The following is a 21,212-nucleotide window of genomic DNA, read 5'->3' as shown; positions in this document are numbered from 1 at the left end:
CTGATGCAGTTCAAAAGTAGAAATGTTAAGTTAATCTTTTACTTTCTACTGTCCCATAACTAAGGAGAGATGGCAAAAGACCCACAGTCTACTTATGAGAGTAATGCTAAAATTTCAAGAACCAAAATTATCATCAGTACACATGCAAGCCCTTTAAGCAGGGATGTAGCTTAAACTCAAAACAGGCTTGAAACAGTTTAAGACCATAAACTTGGTTCATGTTAATTTACATGTTAGATGTTTTGCATGACTTAATATCCCTTACTGAATGCATTCTTCCTCCTAGAGGGAAGAAGAAGAAATGGGCAAAATCAACATCATACTCCTCCAAACAAACAACTCCCAAGGCTGACAACCTCCCATGATCCTCTCCAGTAGTCCAACGCTGCTGACTTAAAGACCCAAAGCAATGGAAGGGTAAAAGTAACCCCACCTGAAGGGCAGGAACCAAAAAGTTTGTGTGTTACAATTTTAGCTGTGCTTGGCAACATTTTCCTGTATGTAAGTACTCTGACTGCAACATTTCTCTTAAGAATCATTAGTCTAGACTTAACTGTTAAAGAAAAATTGAGTCTGTTAGGATTTCTATTATACTAACAATAAAGTCTTGGCTTTACTTACTCACACGTTACTTTCATAAACAGACACATGTACAAAGGGTACTCCCTCTTTGCCCATACACAAGAATGTAACAGCATGCATGGAGTGTTCCATTCCTTCTCCTATTTTTCAACTCTGAAGAGCATTGTTGTCTTTAAAGTGTTACAGGAAAATCACAATATAATAACAAGCTCTGAAGCAGCCCCAAGACAAGCAACTAAATGAGCTGCCTGAACCGGCAATGTTCTCTCCCTTGAGAGGGAACTCTGTGCTGGGGTGACCCGGTCACTGTTGTTTTGTACCAAAGGGCCTTTCACACACCTTTATACAATCCTAAAACAGCACTTAAACACAAACATGGAGCTAAGCAGTCACTGTCTGCAGTTTCTGTTTTGCAGAAAGAAGCTCTAGACATCACAGAAGAGATACCATTTCTTTAAGAAACCCTGAAAACAGGAAGGAAACATGGCCAAGCTGATAAGCATTCGATCTTAAGAGTAGGAAGGGTAGGAATTTCAGCTGATTTCCTGGACAAGGGCCCAGACAGGAGGAACAGGAGCAGAAAGCAAGAACTGGGTCAGCAAACTACTGAATAGTTATTTGTCCTAGTTTTCAAATACTCACTGAAAGTACTCTCACCGTAACACAACTGCATCTGTAAGGGGTGTTAATAGTGTAAAACTACTCTGGCAAACTATTCTGGAAAGAAGAAAAAATACCTTATGCTGACACAACATTTACTGTCAATGGAATTAGCAAATAAAGGATCTCATTCTAGTATAAGTTTGTTCTCATTCTGTAAGAAAAATAAGCTATCTAATGTAATTTTGATGCAAAGACAAATTATTGTATCAATGGCTGTGACCGAGATGCAACACAGCTCTTCAGATTCATCTGATGTGCACAGACAGAAAACACAGGCCAAGCTTCTCAGCAGAGACAAAGTGCTACATGTAGAAGCCAACCACTAATTTGTATGCCAAAGATGTACTTGGAAACCCAGCTGAGAACTCTAGACAGGGTGTCAGTTCTAAACAGAGCATAAACACTGCCTTATCCACTTGTAAAACCCCCAGGTACACTGTTAGGAAAAGCATGAAAGGTTCTTCCAGTATTGACAGCACAGTAGAGGCAGACGTGATTTTTGGGGAAAAAAGCAGACAATGTCAGGTTGTAAGTCATAACAAAAATCAACAATCAGTGTTGTGAATTTAGTATGTAAGAAAAAGCAGAAGTAAAACCTTGAAGGACAACCAACTTGCCCAGATAACCAGGCAAGTCCTGGCCTGAGTAGATAAGCAAGCAACTGTAGCTAAGGAAACAAGTAAGAAGTGAACAAGTCCCGCATTTATGAAATACAAAATCTGAAATCTATTTTTATCATGTGCTAGTCAATCTGTAAGAGTTCAGAAGCCTTACATCCCATTTCACACATCTACTAAATTATTTGAGAGAGGGTTTCCTCTGTGATAGCAAAGAAAGTTTGATGTAAAACCAGGGTCGATCACTCTAAATTGCAGTTAAGATTTCAACACAGCACAAGGTTTCCTCATCTTCAAGTCTACAACAGCAGCACCACCCCAAACAACAACAAGAAAAAGTGAAGATACCAACCACTGACCATCAACCAAGGTAAGGTCACAGAGTTAGCAGATGGCAAACGCACACACGAAAAGAATTTGGTTTTGATAAAGCAAACAAGCAAACCTTGGAACTTCTTGCTACAGGATGAGGATTCACGGGGAAAGTGGACAAATGCACAGGATAAATTCATCAAATCATGTTAAGCACATGAAGCCACCTCTAGCTCTAGAAGACCCTGAATAACATCTAGCATATACCGCTTGCACATTCATGCTTAGAAGCTATTTTCTTCCTAGGGAATGGACATCCTTACTAAAATCCTTAGAGTTCTCTCTGAGGAAGGACAGAAAAAAAAAAAAACCAACAAACCCAAACAGGAAGGAAGTCAAATTATTACGAGGCAGAAAACTAAAAACTGCACAGAAGAAAGGATGAGGGTTGAAACAGAAAGGTTCCCAGGGACACCAGGCAAAGCACCCCACCAACACCAGTAACTCCCCAAAGGCATCCCACAAGCCAGCAGGCACTACCCTGAGATGCTCCAGCCAGCGACTTACATAAGAGGACAAGGGGACAGAAAAACCCTACGGCTGCCAAGTTTCCTCCTCCCCTGAATGGTCAGCTTGCCTGAGACTGGTAGGTGGTCCTGCAGCTTGGCCAGGCTTCAGACTCAAAGGTTATAAATAGAAAGGTCAGGGACAAAGCAGAGTCAAAGCCTCAGTAAAAAGGTGCTGCAACCTGGCCAGGTGGCATATGCATGTCAGGATTTCATTCTGCAGCAAGGGGGACACGTCAAGTGAACCCTGCCATGAACAGGCCCATAGCACAACTCTCACTACCCACCAACTCAGCACCAGTGACACACAGAATCTGCTGGGCACAAGCAAACAAGAGCTTCCTGGTCTCTCTACTTCAGGTAGGTCTTGTCACTGTGCACAGCTGAGACACAGGGGCAAGAAAACTGAGCAAGTGGAGCCCAGGAACATGAAGCTGTGTCTGGAGCAGGGCTTGGAGGCAGACTGGGCAGATATCACACAGTGCATCACACACAAGGGGGTGGTCAAAGAGCCTTGGGGGGGCAGAAGCTTAAGCAGCAACTCCACAATAAAGGCAGAATCCTGAGCCAGAGGGATTTCTAGTTTGACTGGTTTATGTTATAGCTGCTCTGTAATTTCAAGTTTCAATGAAATTACCTTGCCTTTTTCCAGAGGCTCAAGGAAATCAAAACACTCAGCGTGCCCCAAATTTTGTTCTTATGTACAGATTAGATAAAATCTGTTTACTACTATGATTTTTAATTTCTTCATGGATGGTGTTTAAACTGTCATAGAGCAGTTTGATGCCACTGATTTTCACTGACAAAAGTCAGAACAGTAAGAGCAAAGATTTAAAAAAAAACTGGGAAAAAAAACCCCTAAACAAACAAAAAAACCCCATACACAAAATAAACCAAACTCACAAACCTGAAAAAAAAACCCGCATAAAGAAACATCCCAAAAGCCAGTCTTACCAATTATTTTATGCACTGCTACAGTTTCCCTCCTGAAGGGGAAAAGAATGACTTGTTTAAATCCTGTCTCTCTGGTTTATATTCTCCTGCACATAACCAGCCCTCACCTGAACTATGAACTCCAATTTGGAAGCCAAGCTCGTCACACTGTCACGTCATTTCACAAATGTACAAATTTCTTGTAAGCCTCAGTACTGAGAAACACCACAGAGCAGTTAAACAAACAGATCTTGTACCTTCCCCATGGAGTAACACACAGCAGTTATTTTAACCACTAAAATAATATTCCCAAAAAACCCCCAAGTATTCCTAACGCTAATTTGTAACTGCTCTCAGATAAACAGCTGTGCTACCTGTGAGGAAGCACAGAGCAATTTCTCTCATCTCAATTTTGTCACTGGTTCTTGATGTTTGTATTCAAGTTTGGGAAGCTTACATCTTTCCTAAAAGAAAGATGTGTAATCAACATGAAAGCTGTTTCTCCAAGTGAACTTAAAATTAGATAATAAATTTATGCAGAGAGGGAACAAAACTCCTTAGAGTATGTGTCCTATACAGCAACTTGTAAACATTTACAGGGGATGACAAAATGCAAGCATTCCATTTAAACTAGAATCCTTCCATTTTTATAGGCTGGCTCACCAAGATAACAACTTTGACTTAAATAAAACTCCACATAGTTACAGCTAAATTGCACAAAGATGCATCAGTACAAAATCTAACACAGCAGAAAATTTTTCAACCGTCTCGGATATCATCCCCTATAAATGTTCAACGTAACTCCAGATACCGTATCTTATCCAAACCCTCTGCCAAACAAATCTCTGCCTCGGTACTTGTTAAAGCTGATTTATTACTGTCAAATACATTAATCTGCACGTTAATCTGCCTCAGGTCACTTAAAGTTAGTGAAAAGGGACCTTTGTCAAGCCACATAAAATGTTGCTTTTGGTCCACATGGGAGTTTGAAATCAGAGCTTGGGAGAGATCCTCTATGACATAAATTTTACAGCATGAAAACAGCAAGGAATGCAGAAGACTTTTCCTGTAATCCATTGCCATTTTCTCTGCTTCACTCCAGAGCGTGCTGTTAAAGCCTAAAAATGTCACTAAATGAAGGCTGTGTTTATCTTGGGATCCTGTGTCACTGGAGTTGTAAAGCACACAGCACTAGCATGACAGCTTCAAACTGGCATTCACTGCACTCCAGTGGAGGAGGGAAGGCTTGTACGTTATACAACCTACTTAATCCATACTGCAAGTAGTACACAAGGCAGAAAATCTGGTTCAAACAACACACATACTACATTATGCACAGTAAGTGCTGCTAATACTTCTACACGAAGTGTTATTCCCAACAGTTTAAAACCTCCCAGTTGTACGGCCTCCTTATTCAACATTTCCAACACAAAGCAGAACTGGTTTTCACTAACAGACCACTTGCTTCCTAATATAACCAATTCCCTAGACAACTTACCAGATGATCCAAGATTTTCAGTACAACCAAATCAAAAGTTCAAAGACGAATAAAGGCAGTTGGACAATCACTGAAGAGAAGCAGTTTTAACAAACACATCCTGCATTTTTGCTTAGCAACTGGATCACCATCAGCAGAATATGCTGGTACAGCTCTATTACCTCTGTCACATCCCCTGAAGCAGCAGTCTCCAATGGAAGCAGCAGTAATGAGCACATCCTCCACCTTTCCTTTTTATGTTTGCCTGGTAATTAATTTTAAGTGCCAGTAATTCTCAATTGCTCCATCATTAGTGTGACTAAATGTCATTCTACGACAGGAATTATGCAACTATGCTTTGGTCAACCTCAAATACCACCACTGTTACCTGTGACTTTGAATGTTGTAACAAATAATATGCTTATAAACTGTTCATTTATTACAAAGACATTACTTTGATTACTGCCCAATTCACGAGTCCCTTTGGCTTGAAATGAGAAAGCATTCAAATTATCTGTTAATTCAAAACAGGATCTCCAAGAAGGAAGTATCAAGTTTCAAGGGAGTTTTAATGTCTACATAGGATGAATTCTCTCAAAATGCAGAAAGATTTCAGGTGGTGGTACAAGAACTACTGGACACATCATACTTACTGCTAAAAGAACAGGAATGTGGAATTGTACCTTTTCAAGGATGACCTTAGTCTACAGAAAACACTCATGTGAGTCTTGCAAGCAGATAAGCCCTCAGGCACTTACATAATAATGAACTATTGAAACAGAGCCAAGACATGAGTTTTCAGAGGAAAACAGTCATGGGTTCTGTAATCACGCTTTGTTTCTCACAGTGACTTTACTGTGATGTGTAACAAGGGGCTGTTTGATCCGGTTAACCAACGCAGAAAAAGTCAGCTGGAAAGGGCTTACACGGAGGAACGAAAAACTAACGTCCTTCTGAGAACATCTTGTACCACCTTCCCAAGAGCATCTTAAAACTCTGCTGCTCCAAACCCAAAGCAGGCCCTGGTTACCCACAGCCATGCAGAGCTGGACTGTTACATCCACCCAGACATTATCCGAGTCTTTGAGATTTTTTTTTGGTACAATCTCCCTTTCCCCACACTGACCCCAGTACTGGAGCCCTTCCAAATCAGTTGACACAACTGGCACTTTCAACAGCGTCACGCGCCAGCTTGATGTTTGGGACAGAAGCATTTATGCAATGAAACTTGGTCAAGCTTCTCTTGCTTCTATCAAGGATAAGCTTCACTTGAAACCGAGTTTTCCTTCAAGGCAGAATACAGGCAACATCCCGCCTTTGAACTCCAGAGCGTGGGTTTAAGGCCAAATTAAAGAGTTTTACAGACACAGCAGCTAAAACCAATACACATCTCCAATTATTTTAGCAACAGGTCACTTCCTACTGAATGAAACATTGGATTTTTGTAACCCAGAAAGTTTTAAGATTTTACTACTGATGTTCTTTCTTTACAGTCCAAGGTGGTATAAGAATGCCAGATCACCTTTGAAAAATCCTAACAGAAAGAAAAGGAGGCTTTTGCAAATTACACTCTGTTTCTGGGGGATGATTTGAAATGAGAATAAATAAACACACCACCAAAAACTATTTCTTTATGTCCTTCACAGGAGTAAAACGAATAATTCATACTTATCAGGTATATATATTTATATTTAAATAATATAGTATTTCCATTTAAATTCAGTATCCATCTTCCATACCAAAAACGTATTTGAAAATTGCCCCTTGAGAAATATCTTACAAATCAAGCCTAAGCTACCTAGCAACTTCCTTTGCTGCATTAGTGAAGCTCACAAAAAGAAAAGGAATTTTATCACACACCTATTATTGAACTATTTCTGTAATGCTGCAGAACTCATACAGTTGCCAATTATTAAAATGTCACAGAGCAGGAAGTCAAAGAGCAGTTGCACTTAACCATGGACATTAAGATAACCATGACAGAAGCCTTTTTCAGCATCCTCCTTTTAGCTTGGAATACATAAAGGTCAGAAAACTACTAAGTAAAGCTTCTGTTGACTTTGTTGTGCTTTTCTCAACTCTCAGAACACTCACCTCAGAAAATAAACCATTTTGTTCCCTGCTGAAGGTACAGCAGGCAGAAAGCCAGTAGCTGGCACTTTGTCACATAGATAGTTTAATAAAAATTATGAATAGGCTCTTACTTTTATTTCTACAGTCATGTTCCATTAAAACAAAAAATTATTTGCCTAAAGGATTAATATTGAGAAGAGCAGAATATCACTGTTACCAGCCTTGCAATGCCATATGCTATTCTAGGGAATACACAGACACAAATAATTGCTTTAACTATCACAACTTGCAAAGCACACTGTTCTTCATGTGCAAATTGGTTGTGTTATCCCATAACATCAAAATGTACCAGATTCCACCACCACTAACTTATCCCCACAGCACTAGTATTTCTTTAAGTAATACATGCCCACGAATTCCACCAGTCACAGAGACCAAGATATAAATTAAAACATTAGGAAAGAAAACAGAAAAAGTAAATCCTTCAGTTTACACCAGGGAATGGCAACCACTAAATCCCAGGAGCAGCCCACCAGGAAATGCCATGCAGGGTTCTTCATAACAAATGCACACCTAAGCTGTCAGCTGAGAGATGCCAAAATGCATGTTCAATGGCTCTTCATCCCAAGTCCCACTAGCCATCCTCTTCCTTGTTCCAAATGCTAAAATCCCTTTCCTTGCAGCTAAAATCTTGCCAGTACTCTCAGGATTGAGAGCACAGTCAGTCTCAGCTACACTTATCTTTGCACTGCTTTTTAAAACAGCTCCCACTGCAGAGTGGGAGATATGGATTTATTTGTAGTATAATCAGGAGTTAAAGATTAACTTTAGGAATTTTACCACCAGCTGAAGGAATTTTACCATTCAGATTTAATCTAAGAACCTAGAGTTGGTATTTGCTCTCAGAAGGCAGCTTTTACTGCCTCAATTCAATTATTCCGTTTTCATCACAAGTTCTGCATTTAATAAAAACTCAGAAACAATGTACAGACAGTGTGATCTTGAAGTCCTTATCATGGTTACAGTTCCCAAATCCTGCTATCACCCACCAAGTAGTTTGCACAAGAAACCAAGGGAGCACAAATAAGGGTCTTTAACAAAGTCTAAAGAAAATGTTTCATACAGCAAGAAGGCCCATGGCTTGTTCCCTCCAGAACAGCCTGTTTATTCAAATATCCATAAGCACCCAGTTTATTAAAACACACTTGAGACAGCACTTAGAGAAAAATCAAACTTGACAAGCCAAAAACATCCATCAGTAAGGAGCTAAAGCGGGAACCTTGCCAGAATGCTGTCATTAAAGCACAGAAAAGCCCACTAAAGGTTCCTACCACTAAAAAGACCCTTACCTAAAAGCTGTAGAACGGCTTAACACATCCAGTGATGATCTCCTAAGGAAATCCGTGGCACATAAAGTGTCATCCTCTAGACCTAAACAGAGCAGCACAATTGATCTTGTCTTCAAATCAGGAATGGTAGTCTCTGCAATCCTCTAAGCAGATGGAACCATGCACACTAGGGAAAAGAGCATTTAATTTGGTTGAGAAGGAGGAAAATTGGATGAACAGATATGAGAAATGGTTTTGGTGTACTTAAGGTAAGACAGCCTAGTTGCACCTTGTCTTTGAATACATTCAGATGATAATAGAAAAGCTTAAAATTGGAAAAACAACCATTCACTTTAGCAGACAGCTAGACTTTTACAGGACCCATTCAAAGGCAAGCAACATTTATGACATCTATATCTAATATAGTTTGGTTTTCAGCATTGCATGAGAAACATGAACATTAACCGCTTTGAGGTAAAATACTGCCAGACAGAAGAGAACACAATAGGGCAAAAAAGGGAAGTAGCCTTTCCTGTAGCAGGTCTCAACAGAAGTGTGCAATGTACTTAGCCGTGCTGGCAGAACACTGCAATAGCCATTGTAAGCATTCACACTTGACTTTCAACCCATTCCGCAAGTAAATTGTCTACTCTCTTGCCTACTGCTGTCTAAAGGTACCTCAGAGCCAATGATTACAGCTCTGCCTGTTCCAACACTTTCTTCCTGTAAATAGTGCCTGACTATTTTCTCTTCTCACAAGGGCTTAATTAGTCCTGTTCACAGAGCGCTACAGCAGCTGGCACATCCCAGCATTTTCACAGCTATTGAAATCCATCTGAACCATGCAGCAGATTTTTCTACGCTGACAATTACGTGTCCTGGGAACCTTATATCTGCCTATGCATTTCAAGGCACCTTTATGCAATCAATTTAACCACAAGGCAGCCCTGAGAAGTCCAAAAACATTCACTGTCACACATACACAGTTCACAGAAGTCCAAAGAATCCTGCCTGGTCAGAAAAAGAGACCCTTTCCTCCACTAACAGAGCAGCAGAGATCTGCAGCTCCAGAGTACATGAGTAATTATGGCTATGTGCAACAACAAATAAAACTGCCATCAAGATATCATTAATCTAAAAAAAAGAAACCAAACAAAACCTGGACAGTAATTTTTTTCCTACTGTGACCGCATCATAACTCAGACAGATGCCACTGAACAAAAAACAGTGAAATACAAAGGTATTTCCATGAGGTCCTGAAAATTCCAAAGAGGTTATAATTGAAAATCATGTTAAATCAGAATGCAAAATAGAATTAAACATGTAATATTTGCTCTCCAAATTTCTAAACACCTTAATTTTGCCAACTCACTTCAAGTTCTCTGCTACTTCTCAAATCAAGCAGCAGCAGAAGCTGTGGCACCTCCTTTCCTAAGAGAGGCTGTCTGCTTATCACCACACCACCTACCACATCCCAGCATGGTGAACAGTCCTCTGTAAACAGAAAGTCTGTCACCATGTCCTGAAAGGAAACCTTGAGGTCCACCTTCAAAGTGGACTAAGATAAAGATTACATTTTTATGTCAAACCATTGCGACAAACTTTCCAGAAAATCACTGGGCAAGTTAAACTGCTGTTCAGTTTTACAGTTACATGACAGAAGTCTGAATCTCTCACTCTGTCACACAGAAGGCAGGTCATTCACTTCACAGCTCTGCAACAGGAACTAAACAAAAACAACTCACCTCCTGCTTCTTACTAGTTTACATACTGATCTGCAGCATCCTACTTCAAAAGTAAAATGTTCCAGTAGCAGGAGCATATTCAAATAAACAAATGAAAGTTAAAAAATGTTTTCAGAAACAGTTTTCTGAAGAATCAGAACTAGTATCTTATTTGTCTCCATATTCTGAATTTTTGAAAACCAGCTTCTTTGTTGAACTTGTCTTGACAAACATATTGCTTTAAATAGCAGAGGCAGGCAGTCACCACATTAAGCACAACTCACTGAAATACAATGTCTTATATGTCAATACAAAGGAAACAGCATTTAAAACAAGTTCTACCAGAAAACAATACAATTTAAATTAATAGTCTTCCCCCTAAACACTGTCCCAAATACTTTTCCATAATCGCTACCATTATCTTTTCAAATCTACCAACACCGTCTGTCAGAAAATTCACTGAATGACTCAGACACAAACACTTTCAAATCATAAATACTCAAAACTGCTATTTCCATTTCAGAACTACCTCTATTCAAGGATTTGAATTGCTGATGGCATCCTAATAATCCAGCGATCTCCTGAAGTTTCCTTATCAAGATTTTCCTCATGCACAAACAGCATCTCCACTGACGAAAGCGGGCCTTGTTGCTTTGCACAGTGTCTTGGACAATGTGGTTATGCAACCAGAAACCTGTAAAACTTGCAAAATTTTTAGTGCCTAATATTGAGTATCTTTCGTACATGAATGCTTGACACAGCTCCTTGAACATGCAACTGAAGACATGAGATAGCAGAGAGCCAAGCATTAAAATCACTGGCATTACATGCCCTGCCAATTCCCATTAATTTTCCTTCATGACAAATCAGCAGAAACGCTTGCCTAGAGCAAGCAGAGGCTTTTCAAACCCTAGCCCTTTAAGCCTGTATCCAGGAGTCAGGCTCCAAGTCTGAATCTCACCCACGTTGCCAAAAATCACTGCTCACTAGCCACTTTAGCAAACTAGTGGTAATGTCACCAGTCCAACAGCACTAATACAACTCCATCGGTGCAAAGACTGGGGCTGTGGGGGGGTCAGGGAAATACCTTTGTTTGTGTCTGGCTCTCTTGAAGACCTGATACAATTTAAGCTCGTATACCCAACACATTTTGTATTTATGTCTGAGAATACACATACAATACATGAGAATCTGCTGAAGGAATTTTCACCATGAAAGCTTTTGCTTAAGTATGCCAAAAATACGCTCTTGCCCTTCACACCAGATTACGTTCTCATATCTGATTTACACTCAGAAAGCATCATTTTGAAAACCTGGACTGAGCTAGGATGCAGCTTTTAGCTCCTCCATCACTAACTCGGATTCAGTTTTCCACGTTAGTAACTATTCTGCATGGTTTTCACTGCAAAGCTGCCAACAACCTTATTCACAGCCATATTTATTTGTAAGCTCCGGCAAGGGAATCATTTCCGTATTTTATCAACTAATATTACACTTCCCACACAACAATGAACTTCTTTTAAGTTGCCTGCTAACACATACTCATAGTCTTCGTACTGGATTAAGTGCCACGGGACAGATGAAGTTTAGACATAATAATGCAAGAACCACAGCATAAAATCTTCATAACTGGAGCTGGTTTGTACCCCTATGGGAAAAGGAAAAACAAACTCAAAACACAATCACTTCCTTTCTCATATAAATAATATTAGCTCATAGCCAAAGATAACAAGGAAAACAGGCTGGGTTTTATGGCCGTGCTGCATCCATAATTTCATGACACAACAACCTACTTCTGTCGATCACAAACATATTTTCCTCTGTTACAGCAGCTGCCACCGAATTTGTAGCAGTCTCACTAAGGTTCTGCAGAAAAAAAGCACCTCGACACTGATCTACTACAAAAAAGGCCTCTGAAAGCAGAGGATTTTTACCACAGTGCTGAGAAAGAGGGCTGTGCAGTGCACAGCTCTTCAGCGACTTCCAGAACAGACCTGTGAAGACCACAGCCAAGATGGAACCAGAAATTTAATACTGCCCGGCACTGACTACAGCAAGGGAGTGAAAACAAGAGTTTAAATTACACTTTAAAGGCCTCAGGTCTTGAAAACCAGATTATACCACGAAGGGTTTGCCCAGAGGGCCTGGCCAGTTTAGTAAAACCTGGTCCATTTTAAAAAATACGCAACATGGTTGTGATACACAAGACAATTCAACCGCCTGAAGAACTTCAGTGCTGCACAAAGAACAGAAAGTGCCCTTAAACAAGGAGTAATATCTAAAAGCTTTTCTGCTATGTAACAGGTGCATGATAGTTTACATACACAAGGTGACAAAGTCTGTATGTCAAAAAAAGTTATAATTTAATATTAACGTTTTTCCCAAAACAATTGCCCACACAACTACTAAAGCCACAAAATCAACTGACTTGTAAGGCTAAAACAGACACAAAAAGAAACACTGCTGCAAAAGCCCAGTAAGAACAACAGCTGTCACATCTTCTTTGTCTTCTGGGCGATTACCATATGTTTAAACGTCTTTGTTGTTCAGCCTAAGCAAGCAAGAGATGAATGTCTGACTCTCTCAGGGAAAAAAAAAAAAATTAAAAAAAATAAAAACCAACTTTTTAAAAAGTTTATTCCGCTGCCACTTGAGAATATCCAAATTGTGGTTACCCAAACAACAACGTGAGAATATCCAAACTGCGGTACAGAATATTCGCATTATCTACTGTTGGTAGTTCAAGTGTTTATACACACATTCACTTGAAAACACTGAGAGACAGAGACTCTGAGAGACAGAGACTGCTCTGCTTGCCCAATAAGGCTCCCATATTGTGCAAGCGGAGGCGTTATTATTTTTATTGTCTCTGTAGAAAGATTTCAGGAGCAGCAGCAGACCTCCCTGCCCTGGCGAGCAACAAGTGCACGGAAGACTATAAACAAGACCCACTTACGGTGCTCTTGACCCACTTAACAGCGCTCCCCTGGCCCAAAGCCTCCTCCAGCCGGCAATTCCCGAGCTCTCCTCCGTGCCCCGAGCGAACTCCCCGCCCGCGGGCTCCGCTCGCTCCCGCCCCGCACACCCGCCCGCAGGGCCCAGACACGGCCGGGCCAGGGCAGCGCCGCCGCCGCCCTCCCGCGGCCCCCCCGCCCCGCCGGGCAGCGCCGGGACCCCGCAGCGCTGCCCCCACACCGCGGGGGTCCCCCCGCCGCCCCCCGACCGGGTGCTCGCCCCGGCGGCGACCCCCGGCCCCGCGGGCGGCCGGGCCGGGCCCGCGTAGCCCCCGCGGCGCGGAGCGGGGGCCGCGGCTCCCCCTGCGCTCGCTCTCACCTGCCCACGGCCGGCGGAGCTGCTGCCGCCGCCCCCGTCCCGCGGCCGCCGCTGCCGCCGCCGCCCGCCCGGCCCGGCCGCCGCCTCCCCCGGCCCTACGGCGTCACCATCGCACGAGGCCGCCGCCGCCAATGCGGGAGGCGCCGCCGCGGCTGCGCGCCCGGGGCCGGAAGGACGCGGAGAGAGCCCGGCCCGGGCCTGGAAGGGAGGGAAGGGAAGGGAGGGATGGGATGGGATGGCAGGGAGGAGGAGCCACCGCGGCCGCGCAGGCGCACCGGGAGCGGGGGTGCGGGGGCGGTGCGTTATCTGCCTTCCGTCCTGGGAATAGAAGCGCAGAGTCAGTTAGGTTAGAAATGATCTCTGAGGTCATCGAGTCCAACCTTTGACCGGACACGGCCACGCCAGCTAGACCATGGCACTAAGTGCCACGTCCAGTCTTTCCTTAAACACCTCCAGGGATGGTGACTCCACCACCTCCCTGGGCAGTCCGTTCAAATGTCTAATCACCCTTGCTGTGAAGAAATTCTTCCTAATGTCCAACCTAAACCTCCCCTGGCGCAGCTGAAAACTATGTCCTCTTGTCCTGCCATTTGTTACCCGGGAGAAGAGCCTGACCCCCACTTGGCGACACACTCCTTTCAGAGAGTTGTAAAGAGTGACAAGGACCCCCTGAGCCTCCTTTTCTCCCAGCTAAACCCCACCAGCTCCCTCAGCTGCTCCAGATCCTTCATCAGCTTCTTTGCCTTTCTCTGGACTCATTCCAAGACTAAGATGTCCTCCTTGAGTTGAGGGGCCCAACCAGACACAGTACTCCAGGTGTGGCCTCACCAGTGCCGAGTACAGAGGGACAATCACTGCCCTGGTAGTGATGGCTGCGCTATTCCTGACACAAGCCGGGATGCCATTGGCCTGCTTGACCACCTGGGCACATGTTCAGCTGCTGGTGACCAGCACCCCCAGGTCCTTCTCCACTGAGCTACTTTCCAGCCACTCTGCCCCCAGCCTGTAGCACTGCAGGGGGTTATTGTGGCCAAAGAACGGAGGGGGGTCAGCAAATATTATTAGGGAACAGTGGAGTTTCCAGCTCCCAGCAACGGGCTCCGGGCCTGGCGGGGGGTTCCCCTGTGACACTGCTTCCTGAGAAGGCAGCAGAGCGTCACCCTCTCCTACTGAAATCGGTGTCATGGGAAACCCCTGGGCCACGCAGTGCTTCTGTGGCCAAGGGGGGCCATCTGCGGTGACAGCTCAGAGCCATCCGGACACTGCGAAATTCACTGGGGGAAAGGTGCCCAACAGAATAAGTACCAGAAAGGACAAGAAGAATCATGATTAGCAGTTAAAAATTCCCAAATAACAATAATAAAAAACCCCAGTATAATCCAATGATCACAGCATGCTCATGCCCTCCATCCTTCAGTCTTCTCCTGCAGGGCCTGAAGCTGTTACTATAATCTCTTGTTTCTAAGTTCTGTTTAAATTACAGTTGAAATCTGTTTTTTTACATTAGCAGTGACAATTGAGAGGAGGACTCATCAATGTCTTTAAGTATCTAACGGTGGGAGGGTACCAAGAAGATGGAGCCAGTCTCTTCTCGGCCAAGCAATAGGACAAGAGGCAACAGGCAGAAACTGATGCACAGAACGTTCCACCGGAGGAGAAAGAGCTTTTTGACTGTGCAGGTGACCACTCACTGGAACAGATTGCCCAGAGAGGTTATGGAGTTTCCCTCATCGGAGATATTCCAGAACTATCTGGACACAATCCTGTGGCATGTGCTCAGGGATGGCCCTGCTTGAGCAGGGGGGTGGGACCAGATGACCCACTGTGGTCCCTTCCAACCTGACCCATTCTGTGATGCTGTGATTCTGTGGTGTGAAGCATCCCTGGTGTCCAGGGCAGCTGCCACAGGCCCACAGTTGAGGTGGGAAGAGGCCCCACTAGACCAGGGTTTAGTGTTCGGGACTGACCTCCGTGCTCCAGGGCACAGCACCAGGGGGGAGGCCACGGCCAGTGCAATGCCAGAAAGATTATGAAAACCAGATGGTGTTTCCAGGCCTGATGTCGCTGCAGGCAATTGGGAAGCCTGGCTCATGTGACAAGGCCTGTGTCTGGTGTAGAGGCGCAGAGGGGGAACACTGACGAGAACAAGAACTTCCCCTGTTAAGGAATGGGAAGTGTAGGCAGAGCAGCAGGAAAACCTATGCAACGTGGAGATTTCACCTCAAGAAATAATGTCCCCAGGGAAAATGTTGGAAACCCTACACCTGCATGTTTTACAGTGAGACTAGTCAAAACACTACAGGAACACCACACTTTTAGAGGACAATCTTAGCAATTGCCAAGGAGAACAACTGGGTGATTTGGAGAGCCTGTCTGTCTGTAACTTGTGTGGCTCTATGCACTTCAGTGCTTTGCTGAGCTACACTCCAATCAGTACACATCCCCACACCCAAAGATTTTAGCTCAAGCCAGTGACTGCGAATGAAATAGTTAATGGAAGCAAAATTATCCCTATAAATTAAATATTTGAGGTTTTTTGATCCCTAATACCAACAAACATTAGATACATACTGCCAGTTCCTTAAAACTTCATTAATAAAGTTATGATTCCCTATTGTCTCCTTTAAAATATGTCCCATCTCGTATATTCATGAAAGTTTTTATATTGCAGAGGGAGCAAGATAGTTACTGAAGATCACAGTTGTACTATTACATGTACTTACGGTTTCTCTCATCAATCAAAATGTACTTTGGCAGCCGTTGGGCAGCAGCAGGGAGAGCAGCAGCTGCAGTGGCTGCTCCAGCTCCACCCTGTGCCTGTTGGATGAAGTATTTCCTGCCCTGTCTTTCAGGATTTCTTCTGTAAAATGGCGCTAACGATTTTAAAATATTTTGAGCCCCACTGACGAAAAATATATGTAAAAACTGCATGTCATTTTTATCTGTCATTTCCTGTCACCATAACTTAACATGTACTCAGCCAATAAAGAGGGAAATTGAGATAGGAATACTGTTTCAATAAATAATAAATAAAAGCAATTAGGGTAGTTTATTCTGGTTCAAGAGCCTGGAAATCAAAAAGAAAAAGCTGTGCTTCGCCATATGAGGCAAAGCATTCAGCAAGATACATTTTCAAACACTGAGCTGTGTACAGCCTGGACATTTATAGATAATTCCTAGAACTTGTAGCATTCATAAAATGTTCATTGCCTTAATTCCATCTCAGAATGTTTTTGTCCTACATACATAGCCCTGTGATTTGTGGAAGATGGCAGGTCATTACAGGTTCACCCTGTTGTTGTTCCCAAGCAAGAGAAAACAAATTTGCCTGTGGTAAATGAAACTGGCCAGAATCATCACAGTGAATTGCAGAGGGCTGCCACTCTAAAAGACTGGTCTAAATGTTTGCTCAGCCCAAGAAAGGCAATGGCTAAGTACTTGTGCAGCTCCTTGGGGCTGTGGACAGGACAGGGCTATGATTAGATCCAGCAGAGTGACTGTGACACTGGGTCTACCCCACATATTTTTATTTTTTTCCCCCGAAAGGCAGGATTGTAATGTGTCCTTGCAAGGTAATGCCTCATCCTGCCCATCCCACGTGATCACAATGCTCTTGGAGTCGTGTGAAGGACTGACACAGCTATATGGCACTCCAGGAAGACCCATAAGACAAATAATGATTCAGAACAAAACTGCCCTAAGGGCAAGGAAGAACCTGGTCTTTTTTTCTTTTTTCTTTTTTTTTCCCCCCCAGCATATGCCTTATTGCTGAAAGCCTTTAAACTGCTTCATCTCTACTGGCAAACATACCTGAGCGGCTCCCTTCTGAATTCCCCAGGATGGCTGCCACTATGGGGCAGCGGACAGGGAAAGGGCCCGGGGAGGTACTGCTATCTCCCTGCCTCCCAGTAAAGTGGTGCCTGCGCATTCTCTTTGCATTTCCTTCCTTATCAGAGTTCTCCCCGCCCAAATCACCGAGGGCCTCACCCTCAACACATACTCTGTCATGCTGCTGAAGACTGGTGCTTGCTGCAGCCACCACATTCCAAAGGGATGGAGCTGCTGCCGGTACCGCGGGGCCATCAGAGCCAGCTTGCACTGGGCAGGCAGTGTGGAGAGGTAACTGTGACACTTAGGGCAGGTGTCCAACTTCAGTGTCACAGGGCAATATTTAGTACTTCTTTTTACGGCTGCTGCATTCTATCACTGCTCACAGGGAGAACTCCTGACCCTGTTTGTTCCCCCCCTTTCTCTCTTTCTGTCTCTGAGGAAATGCTACCAAGTAGGTCATGCCTTTTTGAATTCTAATGCAAAAAAATAGATTTCAGCTGTCATTTAATCAGAGCTAAGAAACAAGAGAGTGTAGTATCAGCTTCAGACCCTGCAGGAGAAAACAGATGAAGGCATGAGCATGCTGTGATCACTGGATTATACTGGGGGGGTTTATTATTGTTATTTGGGGATTTTTAACTGCTGATTGTGATTCTTCTTGTCCTTTTTGGTATGTGTTCTGTTGGGCACAGAAATCTTATCTTTGGTTATCTCTGAGGCTGGTTATATTTAGACTTCAGAGCTGGTATGCTCACAATGTGGCCCAGTCTCAAAGCCACCACCTATCTACACTGGAGCTGGGACAGGCTACCCACTCAACAGTCTCTGTATCCATCAGCCTTTGCACACAGGGCATCGGTGCCCGCACTGCCCTAGCAGGCAGTCAGGATATGGCCAGGATGCACATCAGGACCAAGGACATGGGATGCATCTCTGGGTCCCAGGGATTGGCCAGAGTTTACCTTCGAGAAGGCGATTTGGTATTATGTTCACATCTGCTGTCAGTTGTATGACGGTTCCTTCAGAGCCTGCCCTTCAGTGAACTTGATTGCACAGACTATCTGCTAAAAACTACTTAAACTCAACTGTAGTTAAACAAAAGCTAAATGAAAGTTAATGACCATATAAGCAGCTGGTTCTGGAAAAACCTTGTGACAGATACTTGAGAAATGCCCTTTAGTCACTGGAAAGTATTTCCCAAGGTCTCTTTGGGATATTCTGTGTCTGTGTCAGCAGATGAAAATACTGTCTATATTTCTGTAGCCACAGGTGATTAGGAATTGCTCCCACAGTGTAATTTAAACCTACTAGGCTTCTCCCTGGATGGGGTCAAGTGAGCACAGAGAGACCCTTGCATGTTTGATTTTATATGACTGAACAAGATCTGCTTCATTTGTGTTTTACCAGGGCTACAAAACTTGGGTCTATATAGAAAGTATAAGTTACACTCACACTGCTGGTCTGGGTTCAGCTTATTTCCTGAATTGCAAAAGGCAGCAGTTGCTGTGTTACACTGAGCTCTGGGTAGGCACAGACTTTTTGGACACAAAGAATGGAAGCCTCCAAATGATGCAAATGGCCTTAAGTTCAGCAGTGATAAAAGGTTCATTTAAATTTTCTCACAACCCTGCCATATCTTTTTACCATAATTAATATCAAATGAAAGTTTCTGTTCAGGGATCAGCTACTGTTTAGCTTACCTTGCAGCAGAGCATACTAAGGCCTCATTCATTCGCATTATAGCTTAGGTGGTACGGGCCAGTTGGGAAATGCTGACAGATTTGCATCCTGTTCTGCTCCGTTTAGGAGCCGATGTTCACTGACTTGCAATAACAGTGTGTTTGCACAGTGCCTTTAAGTCCAAAATATTTGAGTTTTACATGACTTAAGGGTGGTCATTTCTATCAGCCTTGAAGTGCAGCGACTTCAGGGTTGGCATGTGGCAGCCAGTAACCAGCACACACTAAATAATAGTGTATTGTGTGAATATCTTATCCATATGAAATTGCAAACAGAATTTGAGGAGGCAGGTATTTGATTCAGAGACCAGGCTAACCTCCCTAAGCGTTACCCTAGCTACAAGACATTCAATACCCATAAATAAACAAGCCCCGAGTTGACCCCTCTTTTGTAGCACCGTCTTTCCTCCACCATTGTGCCAGAGTAGGGCTTTGCTGCTACAGACCCTCCGAGGCTCCTGCTGAGCCCCCCAGCAACCACCTCTGAGCATCTGACCCTCCGAGGTGCCGCTGAGCCTCTTTGTCCCGAATTGAGCGTGTCCCAGCACAATGGGGATACAGCTGTCTGCCTGCCAGAGTTAATGAGCATAGAGGGTAGGCCTTCAATTACCTTCTTTATCAGACATATTTCTCAAAAAGCTTTACAGAAAAAGGAGGTATTCTGCTCCTAATTTTATACAGAAGGAGGCTGGAGGCTAAAATGCAAGGAAATTAAGTAATTTGTGGAAGATTACAAAGCAGATAATCGGCAGAGCTCAGAATCAAGCTTAGCTCCCCAGCCCCGCACCCCTCTACCACTTTTTGCATCTAAAAAGGCACAACTTTTAAAATCCAACACTTTTTAACTTTCATAGTAAAGGAGCAGTTCTGCTGCAGTTTTCTGTTTGACTTCTTTTGGCTTTGCATCAAGCCAATCTGGCTGTGTTCTTATTTTATACTTACTACCACCCTAAGGAGGATCTTTTATGAGTGGGCGCCATAGAAATTAAGTTTTAAGCTACAGTTTAGTGGGATCAAGTTTTTGGATACAAAATTCCCAGAAAATCTACAATACTGAAACCTAGGTCTTATAAAAAAAGAAGGAGGAAGGAAATCTAATGGTCACTTCTCTCCTATCACTATATGGTCCCAGTCCAATAGGAACTGCTGGCTCCAACCAGGCTGCCAGAGGTCTGGAGTGCTGGGACAAAAGGCCAAAAAACATCTCTTTTCCATACAGACATTTTAGGTGGAAAAAGAAGGACATATCCAAGGACACCCAGATAAATAGTAGCCCTAGCAATGCCAACTTTTCTGCTCCCAAAGTTGTTTACACCCACAGAATTTATTGTGGTGCCAAACCGCAAGGAGAGTTGTGACTCCCTTAAATGTGTGGTCTTTATCTGAAAGGCCAAATGAAGTAATTTTGAATTGTTAGGCACATTAACAATACCTGAGGGTGTCATATACAAACAGCCAACACCTTTAAGCACTGATGCAATAAGGATGGACAAGAACATTAGGTGGGGGTGGTGGGAGGAAAGGTCTTTTTTAGATGTATCCGAGGTAGAGCAAGTTTTATTACTGGGCTAGAAACATATAGTATCCCAGGAGTGAATAGCTCACACATTTGATCCAATCTTGGGCTCAGTCCAGCTCCCACTGAAGTTTAATGGGAGTTGGATCAGGCCACTGCACTCACATTTTTTCCATGCATGGAAAACTATTTCCGTTACTTTGAATTACAATACCACTGGCTTCGGATTTTATATAATAAAATAAATCTAGGCCACTGTTTATATTCCAAAAAAATGCATTCTGGGATGCCAGCAAATATATTGCCTGTTGGATTAAAAAAAATAAAATAAAAACTGGACACATTGGTTTAAAAAAACAACAGCTCCTAATTATTAAGCATAATTTTTCTTCCTTGTGCTTTTCTGGAGTCCTCAAATATTTGAAGTACGAAAGGTACATATAAATTCTTCTCTGGTGGTTGAAATGGTGGAATCTGTAAAACTGCAATGTTTTATAAGAAACAGAAGTTTAATATAA

At 43.2% G+C, this 21,212-nt stretch overlaps 1 protein-coding gene across 5 annotated transcripts in view; it reads right to left on the bottom strand.

Moving 5' to 3' along the window:
* ADIPOR2 (adiponectin receptor 2) overlaps positions 1 to 13,666 on the bottom strand; it is a 45,176-nt gene extending 31,510 nt beyond the window's left edge. Inside the window, exons 1-2 of one of the 5 annotated variants that reach the window (XM_017804776.1) lie at positions 13,609 to 13,642; positions 8,573 to 8,738 (exon numbers count right to left, since the gene is read on the bottom strand). The gene's annotated coding sequence lies outside the window, so the exon portion shown is untranslated. Of the gene's footprint in view, positions 1 to 3,694; positions 3,803 to 7,796; positions 7,919 to 8,572; positions 8,739 to 13,231; positions 13,314 to 13,608 lie in introns of those variants that run through there. The other 4 variants (XM_017804777.1, XM_017804781.1, XM_017804780.1 and 1 more) reach the window with 4 other exon arrangements.
* Positions 13,667 to 21,212: the final 7,546 nt, after the last annotated feature.

The sequence above is a fragment of the Lepidothrix coronata genome, unplaced genomic scaffold (assembly GCF_001604755.1).
Source record: "Lepidothrix coronata isolate B3197 unplaced genomic scaffold, Lepidothrix_coronata-1.0 Scaffold10, whole genome shotgun sequence".
Classification (NCBI taxonomy): Eukaryota; Metazoa; Chordata; class Aves; order Passeriformes; family Pipridae; genus Lepidothrix; species Lepidothrix coronata.
The sequence above is the reverse complement of the archived record's forward strand: the minus strand, read 5'-3'. Positions and strand labels throughout refer to the sequence as shown.